We start from the raw sequence: 24668 nt of genomic DNA, 5'->3' as shown, positions 1-24668 counted from the left end.
GACACAGCTGTAGCATCCGAGGGGCACATAGAGAGGAGCCTTAGCAAAAATGTGCGTGCTTTTGATCCCTGATAAGGCTTGCCTTTTTTTTCTTACACGGTCTGTAGTCTGTACGAAGGCATTGCTCCCGAAAGAGTCTAATAACGACGAGTTGAGCAAGGCACGGGGCAGACAGGAAATGTGCAAATTCCGCGCACACAGCCCCACAAGAAACCTGCACTGCTCCTGCTCTTCTAACCCCAAAGGCTTATAGAGCTGGTCTGAGCGTCCCAGCTCTCCCTCTAAGGGGATGGGTAATAAATACCCTGTGAGAACATTCACATGGAGATTTACTCTTGAATAGCTAATGTGCTTCAAGTTATTGCCAGTTTATCCACAGTTTGCTTATATCCTAAAACACATTAGAATTGTCTCTCTCGTTTTCAAAACTTATCTTGAACTATCGCTACATCTCCTTTCCAGCTTTGTATCACTTCAAGACCACATGTTAATGTTGACCTATCATTTCTTTGCCTTTATAGGACTCCCATGGTTAGTGGTTATTCTTGCTCTCATCCTTTTTTTTCCACTTATCTGCAAAACACCTTCTCACCTTCCTACCCCAGACCACTGAGCTAGTTCTCACGTAAAACTTTCCTGTTTGCTTCAGCCAATGACTGACTGACCCTATTTGTCTTTCCTTTCCCTTTCCCTTAGAACTACTTTGCAAAAATCCTGCTTGCTTGCATTTTTTTGCTATTTGAAATGTTAGTTTTCTTTCCTTGTCCTTGGCTCAAGGATTCTTTTGAGATGTTTCTCTACTTGTGCAAAGTTGAACTTTGCCGTACCCAGCTCTGCAGAAGCGGTTTTATTCATTCACTTATTCTGTGAAGCAATAAGAGATCTCTGTCCCTTACAAAGTTGGTGGGATAAAAGGTAAAAAGCAAGGGAAATATAGTAACATCATATATGGAATGTGAAGGAGGAACACACCTTGCAAGGAAAAGGAGTTTGGAGAGTCCCTGCCAAGAAATCAGAACATGTGCAAAGGGCTAAAAAGACAGATGCAGTTGGTTTCTTCAGTAAAGAACACCTTCAGTTTTACAAACATGTACTCTTCTCATGCTATTTTCTAGGAGAGGACAAAAAGGAAAAATATGGAAAGGTATTCCTTATTAATTTTCAAAAACACCTTAACATACAGCTACCTTAAAGCACACAACTCCCCATCCCTGCATTTCCTAGCATATTCAATCTTTTCTACTTTCATGTGTTTTTGACTCAAAACTAATGTACAAATAAAATGCATGCATTTTTTTTTTGCTGTCCTCATCTGGCTAGCTGTACCTTTTCACAGGCTCTTAGAGGTCAAACATCAAGACTTCAACATTTAGCTGCAGCCTAGCTTGTGATAGGTATTTATTCCCTGCAGTATGTGTAAGGGCTAATACTGAAATGCTTTTAGACTGAGAGAGACTTGGAAGAGGTTAGGAACCTTTCAGTGATTTGTACGTATTGTTTCACTCAACTTTGCTCCCAGTATCCATGATCTTAAACATGCAACTACCTTTATTTACAAGTGCTTCTGTATTGTTTATCCCTATTGTAATTCATACTGATTTCAAGCAAGAGACTATCCAAAAAAGGGTAGGGAAAGGAATACACATCATATCTTCAGCTGGTGTAAATAGCTATTGCTTTACCGAAGCTTTACAGAAGCTGACAAAGCCACGCTAACTTACTCCACGTGAGGATCTAGACCAAAACCATGCTCGGCATTTCTTAAGCTGAATGGCACTGAAATCCAGGTGTTTCTGGATGTGCTTTGATATGGATAGGAAACTATTTCATGTGCAGTGAAGATATCATGACTTGAGCAAAAAGCACACATAATGCTTTTGAGTTTAGATATGAAACCACTTTGTGGCCTCATTTAGTTAGATTTATTTCACTGCTGCCTCCCTTCCTGTACATTCAACTTAATACTATAAAAATCAAACCTGTCTTATTGAAAGAGTTGGTATCCTCCAAAAATACCTGAAAAGAAATACGATTAAAAAGGTCTCCCCTCCTCCTAAAGAAAAATAGTAAATGGAGCTTATTTTTTAAAATTATTTTTCTGTCAGCTCTACTGGTTGTTTTTATAGCATCCTGTGTGAATAGTAAATTTTATAACAACAGATGGTCGTTAGCCCAAGTCTGTTTTAAGGAGAAAAGATAGCACACTCTAACTACCAGTAGGTTAGTAAACATTTCTACACAGAGAAATAAGACAATGGAAAGTAGAAAAATTCGATGGAGTGATGCTTCTTTATCCATTTTAGATATGTATTACTTTGTCTATACATTGATTGCCTTGAAACAGGGCATGAACAATTATCCTACACATAAGGCACTATTAGTCTTCTTACATGAATGTTTTATTAAGATGTTGATGTCATTTAGAAATAAGGCTATTTCTTCAGCTATAGTCCCTTCTTTCTGATACTGCCTGGACAAGGAGCCTCCCACCCAAACAAGTGACCATTGGATAAGCAGCGTCACCTCTCCAATAAAAAGTGCAATGAGCCAGGTTCTTCCAAAATGCAATAGGATATTATACGTGCTCCACAAAGTGCTGTTCTGGCTGGGGACAACTGGGCAGAGCCATGGGAGTCCAGACATCCAAAAGCATCCAAGTGTGACAGAGACCTAAAATAAAGGATTACCTCCCACCCCAGGTACTTCAGCCCTATGTTCATTACAGCAGTTAAGCACAGAAGTATGCATTCAGGTGAAATGTCTCTCTTGTCTTGAAGCCTGTGTGAGTTTTGCCATTCCTTGAGTAAGGACAATGTTTCACCTTGAAATATACTTAAAAGATTAGTAGATACTGAAATATTTTGCTGAATCCTTGCCTTTTTAGGCAAATATGAATGCTGCTTTTTGGATTTTTTCTTTTTTGTTTTTCCCAATAGGAGATCTATTTCTGCAGCCTCAGTGTCATGATACTGCTTTTCTCATTTTCAGGAGAGAGTTCACATTTATCTGGAAAGTAGCTAGCACTGGGACTAATAAGAAACATTTGAGAAACGCTGCGTTCATATCGCAGTAGTGCCAAAAAACCTGAAACAAAATAAACTAGCTCCTTTTTTGGGTATGGAGTATTCTCCTTTATAGGAACTGTTTCGCATTTTATGTGTTGAATGGAGCCAGTCAAAAAATCAAACCAGATAATTTTCTACTTTTCTATATATCTCATTATTTGTCATTTGTGAGACATTCAGTTAACTGCTGGTTTATTTGAGATGATCTTGGTAAACCTACAGAATATGATTTAATTTATTCTAAGTAAGTAATCATTCAAAAATTGGTCCTAAAAATGGCATAAGAACTATTTCATCTTTCCTTAATCAGTAATACAGTGTTTAAAATGTTTGAATGATCAAATCAGAAGCTAGAAACACAGAACTTTTTGACTTATAAGACCAACCAAAAAGAGAAATTTATAAATAGCCCAGAGGGAGAAATAAGTTTTATGATCGGCTTAATAAATATAAATAATAAACGCATAGAACCTAAGGTATTTGTTGAAAGTGGAGAGAGCTAGTTTAATATAATAATTTATTTGTAAGCAATAGTTCAAACAAAATTTAAAGAATGCTGACAATAAACGTTTTCTTCATTAACTCATTTGATAAATTGAGAGTGAGCTAGTAACAACTCTTTAAATAAGCAAGTAAAAAGCAAATAGATTTCATACGGGTAGTCACTGTAGCCACCACATTGCCAGAGCAACAAAAATCAATTAAATGTCTAAAATTATGGAAGTTAAACAAAATAAGAAAAGTACTATTTTTATTTGATATTTTAGCATGAGACCCACTGAGATGAATATTCAATTTAGAAATTAGAATATCTTACAATGGAAAACAGGTTATTTTAAAAGAACAAGGAAAAATATAGGGAAGCTACTAATCACAGCAGGATCACCCTTTACTAGTTCCAGCCCACAGGTTCCTCTTACCTCAGATCAATTCCTGTGTCCTTTAATTCCAACAAAGAACATCATTAAGCTGTTCCCATACCATTATGCTGCTCCAATATTCTTTTAAAACTGAAGTTCCACTAGAGCACACCTTAAAATAACCTCCTTAGCCAACAGTGACCCAACGCGATCTTGCAGGCTTGGGTAGACCTGTGCTCTACTCCAGAGGACGGCCAGACCTGCACAGCTTTGCCATACGTTTGAAATGCCGTCGAGGGGGCTGAGACACCCCAGCGCAGCAGCAGCACCCTCCTTCCCTGCTCCCCAGCCCCGGGGAGAGTTTGCACACCGTGGCTGGGCACCTGGAGGTCCCTGGGCTGCACAGGGAGCGGGCAGGAGGAGGCACAGTGTTTCCCCAGCCACGGTGTGCCTACGGCCCCAGCTCCCAGCGGGGTGAGGACTGCCCCCCGGCTTCCTATTCATTCCCTTTTACTCCTAACATGGCCACGACAGAACCTGTGCCTTTCAGTGGACCAACACTGGCCTGACCTCTGGCAGATTTGCGACCTTGCTTATTAATTAGCGAATCAGCAGATTCAATATTTTGAGTGGAAGCACTAAATACTTAACGTAGAGGGATCTTTACCGATCTGTACTCAGCATCATTTTCAAACAGGTTTTCAGACATTTACTTCTGTTATTCCAATGAAAAATTTGTATTTTTATATTGTATTCTTTTATTTACACCTCAAAACCGCTTCTGTTCTCAAACTAGGTAATGCTAAAATGAATTAGGAAAAACTCAGTGAGCTGTGCTCTGTAGTTTTCAGTGCAAAAACAATGAGGTTCCTACTGAGTTCAGTGGAAATAGTCCTTGCCAGCCTACAAAACTTGTCCACTGCTAGCCAGTTGTCTTTACAATACAGCTAAGAACAAAGATTGCTCTTTGAAAAAGTCTTAATTTTAGAAAATGTCCAAGATTTTAAAATAATGTATAGCTTTGTTATCCTTACTATTAAATTTTCATATTTATAAACCCCAGCCTTTTCCCCCCACCCCAGGTTCAAACTGCTCTATCCCACACCATGCATATATGAGCCTAAAGGCTTCCTCCAGAGCATAGCCTGAGGCATTGCTGTCTATACAGTTGACTGAAGTCAATTGGAGGTTGTGTGATTCCCATTTTTTCAGTAACTGTATTTAATTTTCCTGGAAGACAACAAAGATTTTTATTTTATATCGTCTAGTCTCTGCTGTCATTGATTTGTCAGTAGAATGGAATGGAAAATGCTATCAAGCTCTGGCAGCTGAACTGCAGTGGTGATGAAAGGTTGCCCTGCTTTTACTCTTTATTGCACCACCCACTACCTTTCCAATGATGATTAGCCTGCACCATCATTTTTACTAGCTGTGGTTCAAAACACAAGAATACTGTTCTCAGGTCATAGCTAGAGTGGAGAAAAAAGTAATCCTTTGGTTTCCATCAAGGAGTTTCCATATTAAAACTAGCTGAGAAGGAAAATCCTCCCAGTTTAATTTCTATGGAATCTCTTGTCTGGCTATACAGTGCTTAAAATATAAATGATGGCCAAGGTTATGGTTAAATTAAGCAAGCTGAAAACAGGAGACAGAGAGAGAAAAAAGTTAGAGAAAGAGAAAAAAAAAAATCTATTCACCATGTTTTATCAAGACGTTCTGTGCATAAACATTGGGACTATGCCTTAAAACTTGATCAATTAAAATTAAAAATAAAAAAAAAAAATTTAAAAGCTGACATATCCTGAAATGCTCAGTGGTAGAACATATGTTTATGTATATTTTTCATACAACAGTAGCAAGAGAAAGAGTTGGGAAATCATTCATAGATGTTGCAAGTAGTCCATGTCCATAGGGATCAGTAACAGTCTCACTGCCTAGAGCTTGAGCCAAAGTTGTTCTTTATTTCATTCTGCATCTCCTCCAAATCGGAGCCTCTTACTGAGCAATTGAGGAATGTAACAAAGACATAGGTTTTGGATTGGATTTGTAGTCTAAAGTTGCTTCCAACTCTGAAAAGGTCTTTATTTCTGACTATATTTATGGGCTTCTGGGGAGCGGGCAGGAACATTGTGCTCAGTATGAGAAGGAGGAAAGATGGAAAAAAGCGTGCCACAGACAGGTATTACCAAAGCTCTCTGTTCTGTTTCATATGCTTGAAACTATGGGTCTGTTGCCTGGGTATTTACTGATGCTGTGAAATAAAGATATAGACATGTGGGTTTAAGGTCTACTAGGCTAACACAGATAAAGGACTCAATCTTGTCAGGGTGAACTCACGGGAATTTTTACCCAGGAGAGCAATCCCAGTGAATGCAATGGACCTGCTCAGGGGAGTAAAGCTACCACAACACCGCTGCTGTGATCAGACTCATGCAACAACAAGACTCCCACGTAAAAGAGCTGATAGGACAGAGACACATGTGCCAAGCAACACCTGATAGTGCTTAACGAAGACCTACTGTATTGGTAGGCCTGAGCACAGGAAATGAGAGATTTCCCCCTGCTCTTCTAATGATGTCTAAAAGCAAGTTCTGTGTATAGAAATATTTCTTTAGGAAATAGCTGACTGACTGGAATCCTTAAGGAAAAAGGGACAGATTTCCATTACTTTTTTCTTGGATTAGAGGCAGACTTGGCTTCTGCTGCCTTCCCAGATTTCTCAAAATTGTTTTCCAGACATTCCCACGGTGCTAACATCAGGCCAATATCTAATAACTTTTTCCTGAACTGCTTATATTCTAACACAATATCTTTGAGTTCAAAGGGCATAAACCAATTATGTTATTCTCCCAGCCAACACTCAGGACAGACAGAAAAGCCTTCCTGCTTCTGACTAGTAGCAGATGCAGGTCTTATAATGGATTGAGACAAAAGTTTCCAAATGCTAACAAGTTTTCGTGACACATTGCTGATGTATATGCCTAAGTTACAGAGCCTAATCCATACAATTAGTTTATAATGTAAATTCATGAGCAGTCCAGGTTTCGTAGTACAGAAAATTATGTTTGTCACTATTCATAGTTAATTACCGAACAGAAGCTGGAATATTTATTCTTGTAGAATTGTCACAACTGAAACTTCAAGCGTAGTCATAATTTTTTACTGTTATTATTTTATTGCACTATCAACATAACTTGATTTTTTTTGAGATGTGTCATTGCACTACCAGGCATTAGATATAATTATATGAGGGAAAAAAAGCGTTATTCCCAACAGCTTGTTTATTAGACAACACATCAGCTTTCACCAGTAAATAAGACAACTTATTTTGGTTAAGCAAGGCTGTGTACAATATTTATAACCCTACTACATACGCAATTTTAGCATACCTGCTAATAAAGAGATCTTGAGGGAATCCAAAAGCTTGTATAGCACGTTCTCATATGTAACTGCCATCTATCTTGGAATACCATTATCTGTATTAAGATAAAGTCTGATATTTGTTGTCTGCCTTTCATACCAGATTAATCAAGCTTTGTCTCCATTTATTTCTAAGACGTCCAAGAATTTCATATATGATCCTAACCTAAATCAGGAGTAACGTGGCTTGCTCTTCAAACTATTTTTATGGCTCTTTATACTTTACCTGTTTAATACTTTGCAAATAACATGAGACAAGTTCTGTGAAAATACTATCTTATCACATGACTTCATAGAACTTAAATTGTAAACTTAACTGCTCATTAAAGAAGATGTTTTATGTTGTTTTCAGGAGTTAGAATAGATATAAAATGTGTATAGCAAAAATGACAGAATGCAGTTTATTTTAAAATCTGTTAAAAAGCTAATAACTGTCACAAAGAAAAGCTAAATCAAATATGGTGATCTTCCTTTTTCTGTTGCCAGCCTTTAGAAAAACAAATGAAAAAAAAATCTGAATATTCCTGTAGAACACAGTGATAGTCAAACAAAACTACATAGACCAGCATTCACATAACTGATTCCCAAAGCAGTTTGGAGGCTACTCCATTCAAGTTTTTGGCCATGCCAGCTTCAGTCTGCATTGCTGTGCAGTTTCTAATAGCACTTGGGTTGTGTGATCTTGATGCTAGCCCAAATAAAAGTGCTCAAATGTATTACAGTTATTAATCTGATTTTTATTCCATTCATTGAAAGGAGTTTCTGGCCCTTTGATATGTTATCTTCTACATTAGGTCCAGATCTGGGCAGGGAAGATATCCAGCTTTCTTTGTAAAAGTGAACCTTCAGAAGCATGCAGATTTGCTCTTTGCTGGACAAATCACTATTTACTTATTTCATTTTTTTCAAAAGAAAACATTTAATATGGAATGGCTTGTTGAAATACTTTTTCAAAAACAGTGTTTTCTTAAGAAAAGAAATATTTTTGTCCAAACTTCTTTCACTTAACATGGAACCGCCCCCCCCAGTTTCTGAACAGTGGTAATTTATGCCACTAACAGGAGGACCTCCTCATTTTTAGGATGTTGTTGCCAGATATGACCACCTGTTGTTGAACTGTTCACCAGCATGACTCCCAGGTGGATCCTAGGGGAATTTCTTCAGAAAGATTTATGGAATATGTTGCAAGACTTTGGGAGCTGTTTGTGGAAGTGGGAAAGGCTGGAATAAGCAAAGCCCCAGTTTTCCTGGGTATGATCTTGTAGCCTGTCCTCATATTTCTACAAGATTTTGAAAGCATAAAAATGATGCGGTAGGTAATGTGATCAAAAAAGATAACATATTTAGTTCAAATTGTAGACATTTTCAATTGAAGGTTCAAAAATAATGCCTTTTTTAATTTCCTCTTTTAACATTTTTGCAATTCAGTTATAGCAACTGTTTTAATGTTTTGAAAATACTATGGAAATGACAATACTTTGCTGCGGCCAAAAATCTGTATTTTCAGTAAAATAAGGACTTCTATGATCATTTTGCTAGCATTTGCATATGATTTCAACTAAGATGGCAAAAGAATGCCTATAGAAACTTTTTTTGCTGATGCTTTTTAGCAAAGATATTCAGTTTTGAATATGAATATATTTTTAATTGAAATATTTGTAATGGAAAATGTTTCATTTAAAGTACCACAATTAATTTTCACGGACCACTATTTATGCACGTGAATAAGCCCGAAGTTAACATAAACCAAAATCTTTGTCTTTCCTTCAGTTTCAATAGGAAATGGCTTGGGTTTTTCATACCTCTCAGAAAAGTCTCCAAATTTTTAAAAGAAAATCTTCCCAAGTAAGGCAGGCAGGCAGGCAGCACCACTGTACCCCTACTATGGGGGAAAACCTGGGCATTTTGACACAAGCTTTTGGGGCAGATTAAACCTGGCTGGTTGAAGTATCAAAATGCTGCCCACTGCTACTCCCACCGCCTTTCTGGAGCACGCTGGCTCAAAAACCGGGGGGGCAGGACCTGCCCGCACGTCCTGCCGGGTGCTGTGCTGCTTCCCAGGGAGGCTGCAGGTCTCAGCGGGGCACCTTGCAGCACGATGCAGCGCACCCATCGCTAGATGCTTTTGCCAGGGTCGCACAGGGCCCTGGGAAATTGAAATGATTTTTATTTCAGGAGGCTGGCGGTTTTGTGTTTTATAATGCCCACAGTAGGCTGCAAACAAAGACTTGCACGTGTTCTTAAAGCAGATGTAGCGTTCAGTCAAGCAGCTGGCATGAGCTTGTAGCCTGGATTTCAGGAGCAGTTTTAAGAAGCTAGATCAATTTATGTATTCACAGCAGGGATGAAAAGACACCCCAAGAATTGTGATTATTGTTATGTATTTGGAATTACTGGCATCATCATAAATTCTCTACCCAAACTGGGAACATCAATGTTTAAATAAATTAAAAAAAAAATCTTAATACTGCAATTAAATAAAGAATGACTTTTTTGTTTCTGAGAGCTAGAAGCAAAGAGCCACTGCAGTTTTTCAGATGGTTTTGCCAACTGTGATCCTATGGCATAGAATAGGTAAGATGGTCTGAACGCAAAGACTCGCAGCATGTGGAGAAATGGGAAAAATACATCAGTTACGTGTCTGAATCCCTTCCAGTCGTCAAAATGCTTCCTCATTTCATACAAATTATTTCATCCATGCTTGAAAAGGGCATTGAAGGTCTTAAATGGAGGCTGAAAGGGAGGAGAAAAGTTAATTTTCTAATGGGTATTTCCCAGTCTTTTGCTCTACTCATACCTTCTTAAACTGTAATTTCCTTTTATGGTGAAAGTTCCTAACTGCAATCGAGACAGAGAAAATTACTTCAAAGTGTGTTTGTTACCTAGAGTACAATCTGCTGAAATGTCTTGGAATTTTTAGTTGGTTTTAAAGTATCCAAGTTTAATCCTCCTGAACAGTCTCTCAGATTCAATTTGTTAACAAGTTATTTATACCACTTTCATTTGCCTTCTGATTTCTTTAAAAAGTTTAATGAGGTTTGGATCATTTTATGTGGACTTTTTTTTTTTCCTGCACAGGACACATCTCTGGATTTATCTTTTGCCGTGTCCTGGTCTATAACTGAGCAAGCGACTGCAGGTCTAAGTCTGATCACACAAGCCCTGTCATTGGGTCGGGCTGCAGAAGCTGGTTCAGACAGCGTGCGGGCAAATTGGCCTGAGGTGATGCAAAAGGAACCACCAAAGCTTCCTTAATGTAGGAGTGACGCATTTTTTTTTCAAATTTCCTAGGTGTCAGACACGCGTGTGTATGTACGTACACACACGTGTATGTAGGGACCCACTAGGGATAATGTGCAGCAGCAGCCTGGAAGTTGCATCTCTCTGTTTCATTTCAGTTGCTCTTACTCCAGCTCTGGAGACCTGGGCTGTTCCTCAAACCCACCACAGACCAGAAGGTTAGTCTGGGCAGACAGGCACAATACCCAGAGGCAGCAGGAGGGAGAGGTGTCCCTCCTTCCACGCAAAGCCCCAACTCTCCTCCATGAGGGTCAGTGCCCTCAGACAGGGCTCTGCGGAGAGTCAGAGGCTGAATCCTTCCAAAATCCTTCATCGCTCAGTCATTTTACTGTAAGAAAACCCAAATAATCTTGAACATGATGGCAGTTTAGCAACTAGCTCACAGGCTCATCTAAAGTACAGATAGTTAGTGAAGGAAACCTTTAGGGGCTTCTTGGTTTCTAAATGAGAAAATACAAGGTATGCCGAAATATTCAGCAGGTTGAAATAAATTTCTACTTTTGCAGTGTAAGTGGGGGAAAAAAGCCATCCTCAGAACACTTCCTACACAGGCAATAGAGCTCACGCAAAGCCCTTGGCAGACAAATATTGGAGCAGCATGGAACAGCAAGGAAGGGCCTCAGGATACTAGGTGCCAGGGAGAATGATTTCCAAGTTTAGATTTCAAGAAAACATCCACTCTTTTTTGGGTGGATGATACTGTCCAGCCTGGACAATTAAAAAACAGGGCATTCACTGGAAAAAAGGTAACTGCATATAAAACCAGAGAAACTAATGAGAAATAATGAATATGAACTATACCACGTTTGACATGCAAACACTAGGATAAAATAACTTAAAACTGTAGGCAACAGCTTAGTTTCATACCACCAAGTGTTTTGCTCTAGCAAAAAGGCAGAGTAAAGGGCGCACAGAATAGACAGGAATCTAAGCCCTATGAATGCCCTGGCATAGGGCAATTTTGGTGCTGGCCTTTGGGGTCTGCTTCCCACAGTCTACAGCTAATTCCCACAGCTTCCCACAGCTAATTGAGGACAGACACACTTTTTTGCTGCTTTACACTTCTGAAACAGCCCGAAGGACTACAGAGTTGAGCGGACAACATTTTAGTTGATGCTTCACCCTGCGCAGAAGTTTCTCCTGAAATGGCAATCAGCCGGGCTGGCTGCAGGTGCCAGCAGTGGCACAGGCAGAGCAGCCCTCGCACCTCGCTGCAGCGGTGCGGTGCATTTTCATATCATTTTCCAGGTACAGCTGCAACAGGAGAAAAGCAAGCAGAACACGTGCCTGCACATGTGCCACTGCAAAGCCCAGCAGCTCAGTGTTAGCCTACCTCAGCCAGCATTTTTGGCTGAGGCCCTGGACTCCCTGCTGAAGAGTTAAAATATGGGCACTAAATTCCTTCTGCTGAAAGTAAAGGGAAGTATCGGGTAGAGAGGCAGACTATATAACTGAGGTCAATATACCTTAAACTTCATTGGCAAGGTCTCTGAAAGCTTACTGCCAGAGCTAAAGCTAGTCAGACAGCCGCAAGTCATAGAGCTACCTAAAATTCACCTCTAGTGTGTTATTTGTACGCTGACTCCATCAATTAAAAAGGCAGCCCTACCTCCAGTAGGATGCAATGCTCGGAATTAACACAGGAATGTCTCCTATGATATCTGTTTACAATGAGGAAAATTACTATCATTATGAGTAGTTCAAGAAAGGAATCTTAAAAAAAAAAAATTGAAAATGTGTTTTACTGTCAGAAAAATTACATCCTGGTATCATCTAGCATTCTCACAACAAACTAACATCCAACTGACATCCTTACACCAACCTTAAACTTCTCATATTCTTCCATATGAACTATAGAATGAACATCAGTAGTTTTTAAGAAAAACCCCCACAATATTTCCTAGGATTATACTTAGAAGACGCAATCAATAACCTGCAAATTTACACTTCTTTGCTGCTTAATAATATCATACCCTGTATAGCAAGTACTGTTTCTTTTGTACAAAGTCCATATCTCCTACCAGAGGCAAGGTAACTTTATGAGTAGTTTTGAATGCAGTTTTCTTCTTTGCAGGATGAGCTACTCTGAATTTATGCGTGTTTAATTTAACAAACCTTTCGCTTTGTTATGGTTTTAAACTAATTAATCAGGCTTCTTAGCCAAAAAAGTATATTTTCAATGATGTTTCAGACTAAGGTGGCCTGTTGTTTGAAAGTGAGCCTGGAAGAGCTCACTAAGAGCTAATCTTGACGTTACTTTTTTGCAAGTAACTATTAAATGTAACAACCAGCATCCTAGATGCTTGACTGCAAGTGACTTTGCCTGTACTGCTGAATGGAAAGTATTATTTGTTCTAACTGCTGCTTGCAGATGCTTTCTTTCTGGTTTCACAGCCTGGTCATAAGGCAAACCTTTTTAAATTTTATTTTTTATTTTTACAGCTGTTTAATTGGGACAGTCCCCACTCTGGAATTTATTTGTGATGTTTGTTTACACAGAAGGCTTTTAGGTTTGCAAAGGCAGGGTTTTGCTGGTTGGAGGGGCCAGGTACAGTATTTGTGCAGCTGGTCGCCAGGTAAGCCTCCCAAACACTGCTGGAGACCACTAGAACCAAGTGCAGGGATCAGAAACGGTGCTCTCCCTGGGACTATTTGCATCGCAGCACAAGCTCAGATGTTTGCTCAATTTTTTTTGATGTCAGGCAGAATCATAATTCTACTTTGAAAAGATAAAAGCTGTGAAGTGGCAATTAACTCTCTTCAATAAGAACATTTTAAGCAGAAGAAAATTAACTGTTTTATTGCTGATTGTGGCTGGGGAAAATCATGATGGTTTATTAATAAAATTTCAGTGTACGGTTGATCCCATGAGGCCAAAAATCCTAAGTCAGATGCCAAAGATCAAGAGGCTTAAAAAAGAAAAATAAAAAAATCACATTCATTCTCAAATAATGAATTTGAATCTCTTTCTTTGTATGATTTTAGAGACCTTAGGCTTAAATTACATCAAGTTTTTGAGTTTCTCTCTCTCTGGTTGAGGCAGCTAAGAACATGGGCCTGATTCTCAGCACAAAATTTGCCTCCTGTCCCCATGATTATACACAGTATGCGTGTAATTAGCGGCCAGCTCTGTCTGAAAAGTGAGGTCCTACTGTAAAGCAAGGCTTGCTGGTGCTGGCAGAGCTGGGAGCTGGAGGAGCCCTTCTGGAAGGCACTGCTCTAGTCCTAGTACCACTGGCTGGTGATAAAGATCTCTAAAGCTGACAATTCTGCAAACCTACATGGAGCACTAACAAGAAAAGGTTTGAAGTTTATACCAAAGTGTTACTAAATATCCAGGAAAAAATATACCAGTTACTGAAGACATCTGAAGAGGTTGAGCACAGTTTAGTCTGGTTATGAACCTTTACAGCTCCAGGCATTTGTGGATCTGGACTGTAGTAAAACTCGTAAGAGACCCCCAGTTCTGTAAAATTCAACTCTCCCTTTCCCACTACCTTCGTTATGCACTTTCTGTAAATATTTGCTTTAATTCTAGTCTATATGGATTTAAATGACTTCACAAGCTCAAAAAGAGCTAATTTGGAAAGGAGAAGTTCCACCAGTCCTGCTTTTAAAATTTGCCAAATGTACCGTACATGTCATTTCAGAAGCAATGTTGCAAATCAGCTGAGGATGCCTCTAAAAGTTAATCGATGTTAGCAATTCCTCCTGAAAACTTGAGGTGAAAGGAATGTCTAATAAAAAAGGAAGACCAACTAGATGCATGTATTTGGAGACAGAGAGATATATAATATGCAAATGGATACACACACATTTCACACTGCTGATACAGAAAAACAACTACTGCTTAAAACGTGCACGTGAACGTCACAGCGTACTTATATAAGTGTGGTATATAAAACAGGGTTCTGCAGTTTCATTTAAATGGCATGCTGTCTAGTATGAATCTTATCACTTAAAAGTGGGGTTGTTACAAGAACTGCATTGTCAGGGATTCCCCAAGGTCTGATTTCTCCTAAGCATTTCTCATGGTATGTTTTAGATCATTAATTGAGGAAGAAAAGCGGGGAGTTAATGCAGACCAGGAGGGGTGTTAGGATGATGCTGTGGGAGGACAGCCATAGACTTTTTCTTTGGCACTTGTTAACTTGCTCAGTCTTGTGAAGAAGACTTTTGGGTCGTTTGTTTGTTTGAAAGGCAAAAAATGCCACATAAGTGGCACTTAATCAGAGATTTAAAAAGAACAATCACATACACTCACATGAATGCCTTAAAAATAATCTATAATGTAAATATGAAATTCTCTTTCTTTGTTCCTTTGAGCCTGTTAGAAGACATTCACTCCCAGAATTACTTGGGGAGGCAGGGTGGTGGTATTAAAGAAAAATTATTGAGATATTCAGGTAGTCGTATGCTTTAAGGAGCTACAAATTTAAAAGAGTATCTCACACCTTGGTCACCTCTAAGTAGGTTGGAAATTGGTCAAGCAACAGGTTTATTTGGAACCACAGGGAACAATAATAAATGGAAATAATATTTCCTTTTGTACCTTAGAACAACCAAGAAATATCAAAACAGTACAATGCACATTATCAGGCCTCTTATTTTTAACTTTTATAGGATTCTGCATTTCATTGTGCTTGAAGTCTTTTAATTTTGTACCGTATCTGGCGTATTTCTAGTCATGCCTCTCTGAAATCTGAATTGTCATAAGCACAGTGCGATTCTGCATTAAGTGCAAGATGTCCCTTCTGCATATGGAAAGCCAACTTAGAACAGTCTTAGTCTTATACGAAACATACTCTACAGAACATGTTTGTGTGCGTGTACGCACTCCCCCAAGGCAAGGAAACAGCAGAAAGACCCTGTCCTTAAGGACTACATCAGTCACACCCCTCACCCTGAACAACCTAGATGGTGAATGCTATTGGGTCTAAATTTCTATTTTCTTTTACCTGGATCAATCATTGCGAGCATTTTTCCCTTTTATCTTATAGCCACCTTCTGTGCTTTCATCCAGATATAACTTCAAATAATGGTTTCCACCAGGGATTTTTTCCTTTCTCCTTTTCAACGTAGAGAAAGAAGTTAAACAAGAAAAAAGGGTTCTGAGCAAATCAATGAAGCTGAGGTTAGTGGCTTTTAAAAACAAAACCCCCTGTAGTACTGATACTAGTGGGTAATGGTAACTCACCAATTTGTTTCCATTCCCATAGAAACTATTCTAAGTACCATGGTAACAAACCTAAACAAACATAAATATTATCTTCCCTTCTGGTCCCAAAATTTTCACATTTAATGCTGCCCTAATAAATAGCTACAGTAGCAGTTCCTCAGCTATTGTTCACAAAGACATGCTACAGTAAATAGATTCTCGGTGTTCCTACCAGAATATGCAAGCAGTTGCAGTGCTTAATAAATAATATGTGATTATACACACATAATCTATTTTATCTAGCAATATAGGCACCTGTAACAGTAAGTAGCATATGTCAGTGAAACAGCATTTTAAGTAAGACAGGTTTGGTGAACTTACTGGCATGGCTTATCAGTTTGTTTGACAGTCTGAAAATCTAGAGGTATTTTCCACGTTCACATTACCTGTCAGAAGCATATTATGTGATTAACTTACGATTGTGAGGAAAATAGATGCCTTTAAAAATTATTATTCTAGTGGAAATTCATCTCAGAGTTCATGTACTCACTTGGCTCTTTTCTTCTTGATCTGTTTCACAATGTTATATACTTTATTATTTACTCACAGTTCAATTTTTGTCTGGTAGTTTGATCATGTCAAACCTTAATTTTCTAATGCAAATACATCCTGCTTCTATCTGCCAACTGAGCTTTCCAGTATATGCGTCCTAAAGGCTTTGCGAGCAGATAGAGCTCCTGCCTTGGGAGGCCTGTCTTTACTACACAGTGACCAGCTGAGGACCGTCCACCCTGCTGTGACCAAGCCTCGGGCTGCTCTTAGCAGCCGAACTGTCTCCAAGCAGTGCCTCACCTGGGGGTGCTGCACTGCCCTTCTCAAAGGACTTGGATCAGCACCGCCAGCTTGAGGTAGTTGTCAGCATATTATAGATGCAGCTCATCTCACATGCATATTTTGCCCAGGATTCTGACCAGACAACTAGCTTTTCAAATAAAGAGGAAGGCACCCCAAAACAGTGATTCTTTAGGAAAGCAGTTTGAATGCAATAGTTCTCTCTCTTACATATCCTTCCCTTCGAGATCCAGTGAGTCTGACTGTGTTCAAAAAGACAAGGATACACCCTGTTTTATGAGGCTCCTGGAATATCTCCACCATAAAATAGTAAAATTGGCCTCCAGAGCTGGGAGGCTTTTCCCCTTTTGTCATGTTCCAGTCTGCCATCGCGCAGGCTTGCTCAGCATCTCAGAGCAAGCACAGACCTTAGTGCACAACCTTGTTGAGAGCTGATGCCTTCTAGGCAAGGTAAGAGCTTGCCTATTCTTCAACTTGATTTGATTTCAGGGGTAGCCATCAACTCAACGCCATGAGTTTTCTGCCTCTGGCCTTTAGTATTCCATCACAGAGTTAAAACCAGAGAACAAAGAGCTGAATATTCACCATGGAGCGTGGGATCTGATTAAAACACATGCAGAGACCTCATAGGCTCAGACAGATTTACAGCCACTGAAGAACATAGTTCCTAACCTGCACAAATGGAAAGGGCAGAAAAGACTAGCTAAAGTATGTAAGTGCAGGCTCATGTCTGCAACATTTCCAACAGGGTAGCTGAAGTTACACAAACACATTCGTCCTTGACCCTAGGGTTGGAGGTCTAACGCAAAAGCTGTTCTCAGCTCTAGTCAGCTGCTCCTTGGCTTTGAGCATGACCACAGCTTTGCATGACCTCATTTCATCTGGAAAACACTTTGAGTTCTGGACAAAAACAGTTAGTCTTGAAATGACAGATTTTCTGCTTTAGATTTATACACTTTTTGCAATGTCTGGTTCACCAAATGTCAGCAGGGCTACCCAGGAGAGCTGAACATGTTGCCTGTCTTGCTTAAGCCAGTTCAAAGCTATTGCTGGTGCAACGGGAAATAAATTTCCAGTGAGGCAAACTTATTTTAGCATAATGTTAGCAAAAAAATATTGACTGGTAGTCAATAGTCAGTGGTGCTCACAGACACAACAAGAGGCAATGGGCACAAACTGAAACACATGAATTTCCTTCTGAATAAAAAAACAAAACAAACCAAAACACATTTTTACTCTGAGGATGGAACAGGTTGTCCAGATTGATTATAGACTCTCCATCCTTGGAGATACTCAAAACCTGACTGGACAGAGTCATGAGCAACCTGCTCCAGGTGACTCGGCTTGAACAGGGGGGTTGGACCAATGATCTCAAAAGGTCCCTGCCAACCTCAACCATTCTGTGATCCCTGTTCCTATGCTAGATACTGTGCAAAGGTAAATCAGGGAAGGAGTGATCAACCTTCAGAGAGACTTTCTCTCTTTAATTTTCTGTGGTCAAAAGCCAGCTAAAAATCCCTGTTATTTGGTGAGTCCCAGTGTAGCACTTCTCAATCCTATTCTCAATTTGTTGATTGAGAAGCCAAAATCCACCTGGACTTCTAAGACAGATATTTGCACTAAAGAGCAGATGGACATCTCAAGACAATTATTTTTCTGTCAAAAGGTTTTTAACCCCCCCCCCCAGATAGGTATCGTCATCTAAAGACATCTGCTCTTTGCAGATGTTTTCAGACTTAGAACCAGAAATTATGTCTGGAATGTCAAAATTTCTCAACAGTGAATTCCATCCCACAGGGATACAACTGGAGGCTCTATTTTCTTTGAAGACTGAAGCTCAGTTACTTCAGCAATACAACTTAGATGATTGCATTTGGGAAACTTTCCCTTTGTTTGCTAGCTTTTGTTTTTATTACCATTTGTCTTTGTTGCTCTTTGTCAGCTAACACCTCAAGAAAGTTTCAACATCCAAACATAAAATAAAATTTAGCCTTTTCTCAAGTCCAAGTTAATAGGTGCAAAGATAAAATCCTAGACAGACCAACAGATAGTTGAGGTTCAATCCATATACACATTTGAATCATTCATAACCCTTTTTTCCTTTAATTTGGAAATTAAGAAAAATATTTTCAAGTGCCCTATGTAACGTCTCCAGATATTTGGCAGAAAAACTCATGTTTGGTTTGTCTTTAATGCAAGCAGTCCTGGTTTTCTGGATTCTAGACTACACATGCCCGCTCAAGCTAGTGCTGTGAGGAGCACAAAGACAGGTCCTGAAGTATTTTTTTAACAAAATGCTTTAAAATAAACCAGAAAATCTGACATACATGTGCAGAAGTTTGTTCTCCGAGTTTACGTTTCAGGCTCTTAAAGAACAGAAATCTTGTTATAAAGGTGTTTAAGTGCCCGTATCTGCAGTTTGAAGGAAAGACGACTGCCTTTTATGGAATGGGACATTGCAAAGAATTAACAATATTTGATTACATTTTGTAAATTAGAAGCAATCCACGTTTTACACAACTTAGCCATAAAGAATTAATTTTGATTAGACTCTAACGTACGGTAACATCAGTTAAGTGCAGTCTGTTCTGGTGATTTTACTGGGACTAAGTTGCTACTAAAACTATGAAAACAAAAACATCATGGGTCATGGAACAGATCCTCCTAGAGCTATGCTAAGGCACATGGAGGACAGGGAGGTGATTCGAGACAGCCAGCATGGCTTCACCAAGGGCAAGTCCTGCCTGGCCAACTTAATGGCCTTCTATGATGGAGTGACTACATCAGTGGACAAGGGAAGAGCTACAGATGTCTGGACTTCTGATCTGGACTTCTGTAAGGCCTGTGACACGGTCCCCCACAACATTCTCCTCTCTAAATTGGAGAGATATGGATTTGATGGGTGGCTTGTTTGGTGGATGAGGACTTGGCTGGGTGGTCACATCCAGGGGGTGTAGTGGTCAATGGCTCAATGTCCAGATGGAGATCAGTGACGAGTGGTGTCCCTCAGGGGTCCATACTGGGACAAGCACTGTTTAATATTTTCATCAATGACATAGACAGTGGGATCGAGTGCACTCTCAGCAAGTCTGCAGATGAGACTAAGCTGAGTGGTGCAGTTGACATGCCTGAGGGACAGGATGCCATCCAGAGGGACCTGGACAAGCTGGAGAAGTGGGCCCATGTGAACCTCATGAGGTTCAACAAGGTCAAGTGTGAGGTCCTGCACCTGGGTCAGGGCAACCCCTGGTATCAATACAGGCTGGGGGATGAAGGGATTGAGATCAGCCCTGTGGAGAAGGACTTGGGGGTACTGGTGGATGAAAAGCTGGACATGAGCTGGCAGTGTGCGCTCACAGCCCAGAAAGCCAACCACATCCTGGGCTGCATCAAAAGAAGCATGGCCAGCAGGTCGAGGGAGGTGATTCTGCCCCTCTACTCTGCCTTGGTGAGACCTGGAGTACTGCATCCAGCTCTGGAGCCCTCAGCACAGGAAAGACATGGACCTGTTGGAGCGGGTCCAGAGGAGGGCCACAAAAATGATCAGAGGGATGGAACACCTCTCCTATGAAGAAATACTGAGAGAGTTGGGGTTGTTCAGCCTGGAGAAGAGAAGGCTGCAGGGAGACCTTATAGCAGCCTTTCAGTACTTAAAGGAGGCTTATAAGAAAGATAAGGACAAACTTTTTAGTGAGGCCTGTTGCGATAGGACAAGGGGTAATGGTTTTAAACTAAAAGAGGGTAGATTCAGACTAGATATAAGAAAGAAATTTTTTACAATGAGGGTGGTGAAACACTGGCACAGGTTGCCCAGAGAGGAGGTAGATGCCCCATCCCTGGAAACATTCAAGGTCAGGTTGGACAGGGCTCTGAGCAACCTGATCTAGTTGAAGATGTCCCTGCTCATTGCAGGGGGGTTGGATTAGGTGACCTGTAAAGGTCCCTTCCAACCCAAACTATTCTATGATTCTATGAAAAACCTAATCTGAAAAACTTCCTGTCAACTGATGCTAGCAGACAGAACTAACTGCAACAGCTACTGTTTAATTTGCAAATCCCTCACAAAATTCACATTATGTTGAGCCAGCAAGAAGTTGAAGGTCCAGTTCTGCTCAGGCTGCAAGCACATGATGGAGAGAAAACACCCACACAGTTCTAAAGCCCTATAGCTTGAAAACTGTACTATCAATAATCCTGTAACTCCCAGACAATGCCTCAGATTCTCTTATTTTTCTTAATAGCCTGGTGAACATATTAGAGCCAGCTCTGAGCAATGTACCCCACCATTTACTATCTTTGTACTATCCTTTTCTATTTGTAGATCAATTAGCCATTGATATTCTTACCTAAACTGTGTGATATCAGAAAAATCATTAACCATCCTCAATAATAATAATAATTGTAAAATGACATGAAAATTGCAAATTGTACTTCATAAAAAGCTCAGGCATTAAAAAAAATAAGGTATTTTGAACAAAGAGAACCTGAGAGTAAGTAAACTGAGAAATGCTAGGAATAGAAAATTTGGGACCAATATTGTAGTCTTCTTATAGACTTACAGGGAAATTAAGACACTTGTCTCCGTCACCACAACCAGAATTCCTAGGACAGAAATTTGCTCCCAACAGGAAATTTTTATGACGGTATTTTGAGGTATACTCTTTTGCTCTTGAAATTCGTAGCTTTAATATTTCTATTTTTAGTCTCCTAGTTACTAAAGCTTAACTAAGGAGGGTAGCTTTTCCTGTGTACTGTTATTGTCATTAGCTATGGATTTCTATCCATCACCAGGAAATCTGAACCCTGGGAGAACCAAACCTGGACCCTGGAGGAAGAGAGGAGGACACGTGCTCCAGCAGAAGGAGCTGTCTCCTGCCCCGTGGCACTGGGGGTTCTGCTTTCACGCTCCTCTGTTCCGGGGTCTCTCTTATTGCATAGTTTCTTTCTGTTGCTAGAGCAGGAATGAATAACACTGATAATAAACATTCATTCATTATTCATCTATTCATTTGTCCCTTATGGCATCATTATAATATGACCTTTGTTTGAAAGGTTTTGGTGAGGATTCGCTGACACCAAGATGCAATGCATTGTTTTGAATGGTGGTTTGTATTTTATGTACAAATATTACCAGGAAAAGCTTTCTTCTCGTACCTACCATACAACTGAGAACTAAAAGAACTGTAACTCTCTCTTACCCAGAACTGGATGTAAAAGAAGAACCCTGTTAGTGGGAGCAGGATGGAATGAAGCTTGTTTCTGCTGACAAGGTACAAGGTATCACAGTCTGACCCCTCATAGAAACACATTTCCACAGCAAATACACAAACTGTTTACAATGGCAGCGATAAAGCTTTTTATGCTCCTGCCTCCTGCCTTCCTGCTTAGACCAGCAGCCAAGAGAAAAGCTGAGGCTCCTGGATATTGTGATAGTCTGGAAAAAATTGACCATAGGAGGCAGAGGTCCACCTTAATAAACTGAGTCAAAGGCTGGATTAGAAATTTTCGTCCTTGTCAATCTTGTACTACTTAATATTTAGGGGATTTGGGTTATTCTGGTAAATATTTATTCCTGGCGATTACTGCATTCATTCTAACCGGTGCTGCTGGAGAGGGGCAGAAAGCAGCAGCAGCAGCTACATGAGGGCTAGTTTCGTTGCAGGAGGCACGATGACAGGCACAGAGCGAGAGCAAGCTCTGCCTCGAAGATCTAGCCAGACTGATCTGGGAATGTGAACGCTAAAGCACAGAGAAAGATAGCGATTTGCCTAAGGTGAGCCAAACATAGAGCCTTGCAAACAGTGAATAAGAAAATGGATAACGTAAGCTCTGATAGCAGCTCTCTCTGCCGCTCATCCAGCAGCCACAGGTCTACATTTACATGTCTGTTACTTGAATGAAGGCAAAGGAAAAAGTAATTTTCATAATTATGAGGCAAACTCTCCCACTCAGCTAGCTGCCTCATCTCATCCTGGCACAGTACCCCACTTATCACATCAATACATACAAAAAAATGGAACAGTAGATGTAGCTGAGCACATTCATATATATCGGAAACTTTCAGCTTTGCTTTTTTTTTTTTCTATTTTACATTGCTGCAACAACCCACATTCCTGCTGGGCTTTGATTGCAGCTTTAGCTAATTATATTAGTCGAGACATTTTGTCATACAGTGAATCAGATCCTCAACTGATTTAAATGAATGCAGCTGCACTGATGTTAGTGGAGATTTGTCTGCTCTTACCAATTATTCATTATCTCCCCCAAAATGAAAATGCAAACTGCCATACCCTAAAATACAGTTTTTAAAGCAAAGGGATATGCCTTTAGTAGCTCTTTCCAATTTATTTCCTAGAACACATTGAGAACTCCATTTGCACTCTAGAAAGCACGCTGGCTAACAAAGAAGAAATGAACTGTGCCTTCAGTACATTCTCCAGATGTATCTTCCCACAGAAATAAAACTTCAAGTCTATTGCCACATCCAAATCTATTACATATATCCGAGAAACCAACAAGTATGGAAGACTACTGGATGACTATTCTTATATACAGGATAAGAGAAACCAGAATAGGGAAGATTGCCTCACAGTTATCCTCCAGACTAGAATTCATTGTGGATTGTCACATAGGAACAATTGTAAAAATATTATTTTTTCTTTCTCTTACACCAGTTCTATTTGGTCTGGAAACGGTCATAAGTTCTGGCATGTCAAAACATTTACAAAGCTAATGAATAAATCCAGCTAGAAGCAAACTAGTTTTGAAAGGCTCCAGTGTTCCGCAGCTATTGGTGTTTAGGGCACTGGATTTGCTTTTTCAAATACTATGGCATGAGATAAAAGCAGATGACTTTCCTCAACTAGCTATAGATTTTCTCCGTCTTCTTGCACAGATGACTGTACAAATTCTTTAGCTATAAGCGCCTAAACATTCAAATTCTTTCTGACAACGTTAACTCAGGTTAAATTTCAGCTGTCACTCTACCTTGTCCCCGATGCCTAGAGATACATCTTTATAGACCCACTCATTTTCCATAACCTTAAAGCTTCTGGGGGAAAAAAAAAAAAAGGCAGTGTAACAGAGGTTTATTTCTGCTTTGGCACGTAGCTTAAACTTCATATATCAGATATTTAATGACTTGTTTTCCACAGCATTGCTGGCACCAGCCTTGCTGCTGCCGCCTCTGTGTTTGTGCAGAGGTTCCTTAGAAATGCACGGCTGCTTTGTAGCTGGCGAAGTTGCAGGAGGTGGCACGTGAATCTTGCCGAGGGAACACAACTCTCACCCCGCACGCAGCCCGAGCCCAGCCCGGGGCCGCCCTTGGCACGAACATGGGCTCAGCGTGTGTGTTCTCCCACTGGGAGCACAGAAACAGCTCAGAGGGACACTGCGGCTTTTCCAGCCGCGGCACGGACTCTACGGTTTGCTCGTGCGTGCCCCTGCTGCCCGCCGTTGCGTGGAGGAAGCTCTTGGCCCTCACCTTCACCGGGAGGGAGAGCAGCCCCCTCAGCAGCCCGGGCTCCTCGCCCCACCGTGGGCTGTGAGAGCCCAGGAGTAGGGGCCTTCTACCTTGGGAGGGAGAGGAGGCTGCACCTGCTGCTCCAGATACTGCTCCATGAGCACAAAGAGTTGCCAAATGTTTGGGAATGAATCCTTCTGCCTGTGCTGGCTCTGGCACTTCGTAGATACAAATAAAAACCTGCAAATTATTCAGGTGACTAGTACAATTTTTTTCCCCTTCCTTTCAATTTTGTCTATCCCAGTGTTCACAGTCCTTCTCAGGCACAACAAATAAATTAACCCATAATAGTCATCTATAGTTTTCTCCGACTTTTCCCTTTCTCTCAAGGGAAACTGTTAAAACCAAACCTTCCTATTATATCTAAGCTGAGAAAACGTTTTCCTCTATTCTTTCCTCTGACATTCTTACACTTTTATCCCCCACTGAGAAAGACTATATTTATGAGACTGCTATTATTTTTTTAATGGTGATTTTGCTGATTTTTCTGC

This window comes from Mycteria americana, chromosome 6 (genome assembly GCF_035582795.1).
Source record: "Mycteria americana isolate JAX WOST 10 ecotype Jacksonville Zoo and Gardens chromosome 6, USCA_MyAme_1.0, whole genome shotgun sequence".
In the NCBI taxonomy this organism is placed as follows: Eukaryota; Metazoa; Chordata; class Aves; order Ciconiiformes; family Ciconiidae; genus Mycteria; species Mycteria americana.
The sequence above is the reverse complement of the archived record's forward strand: the minus strand, read 5'-3'. Positions refer to the sequence as shown.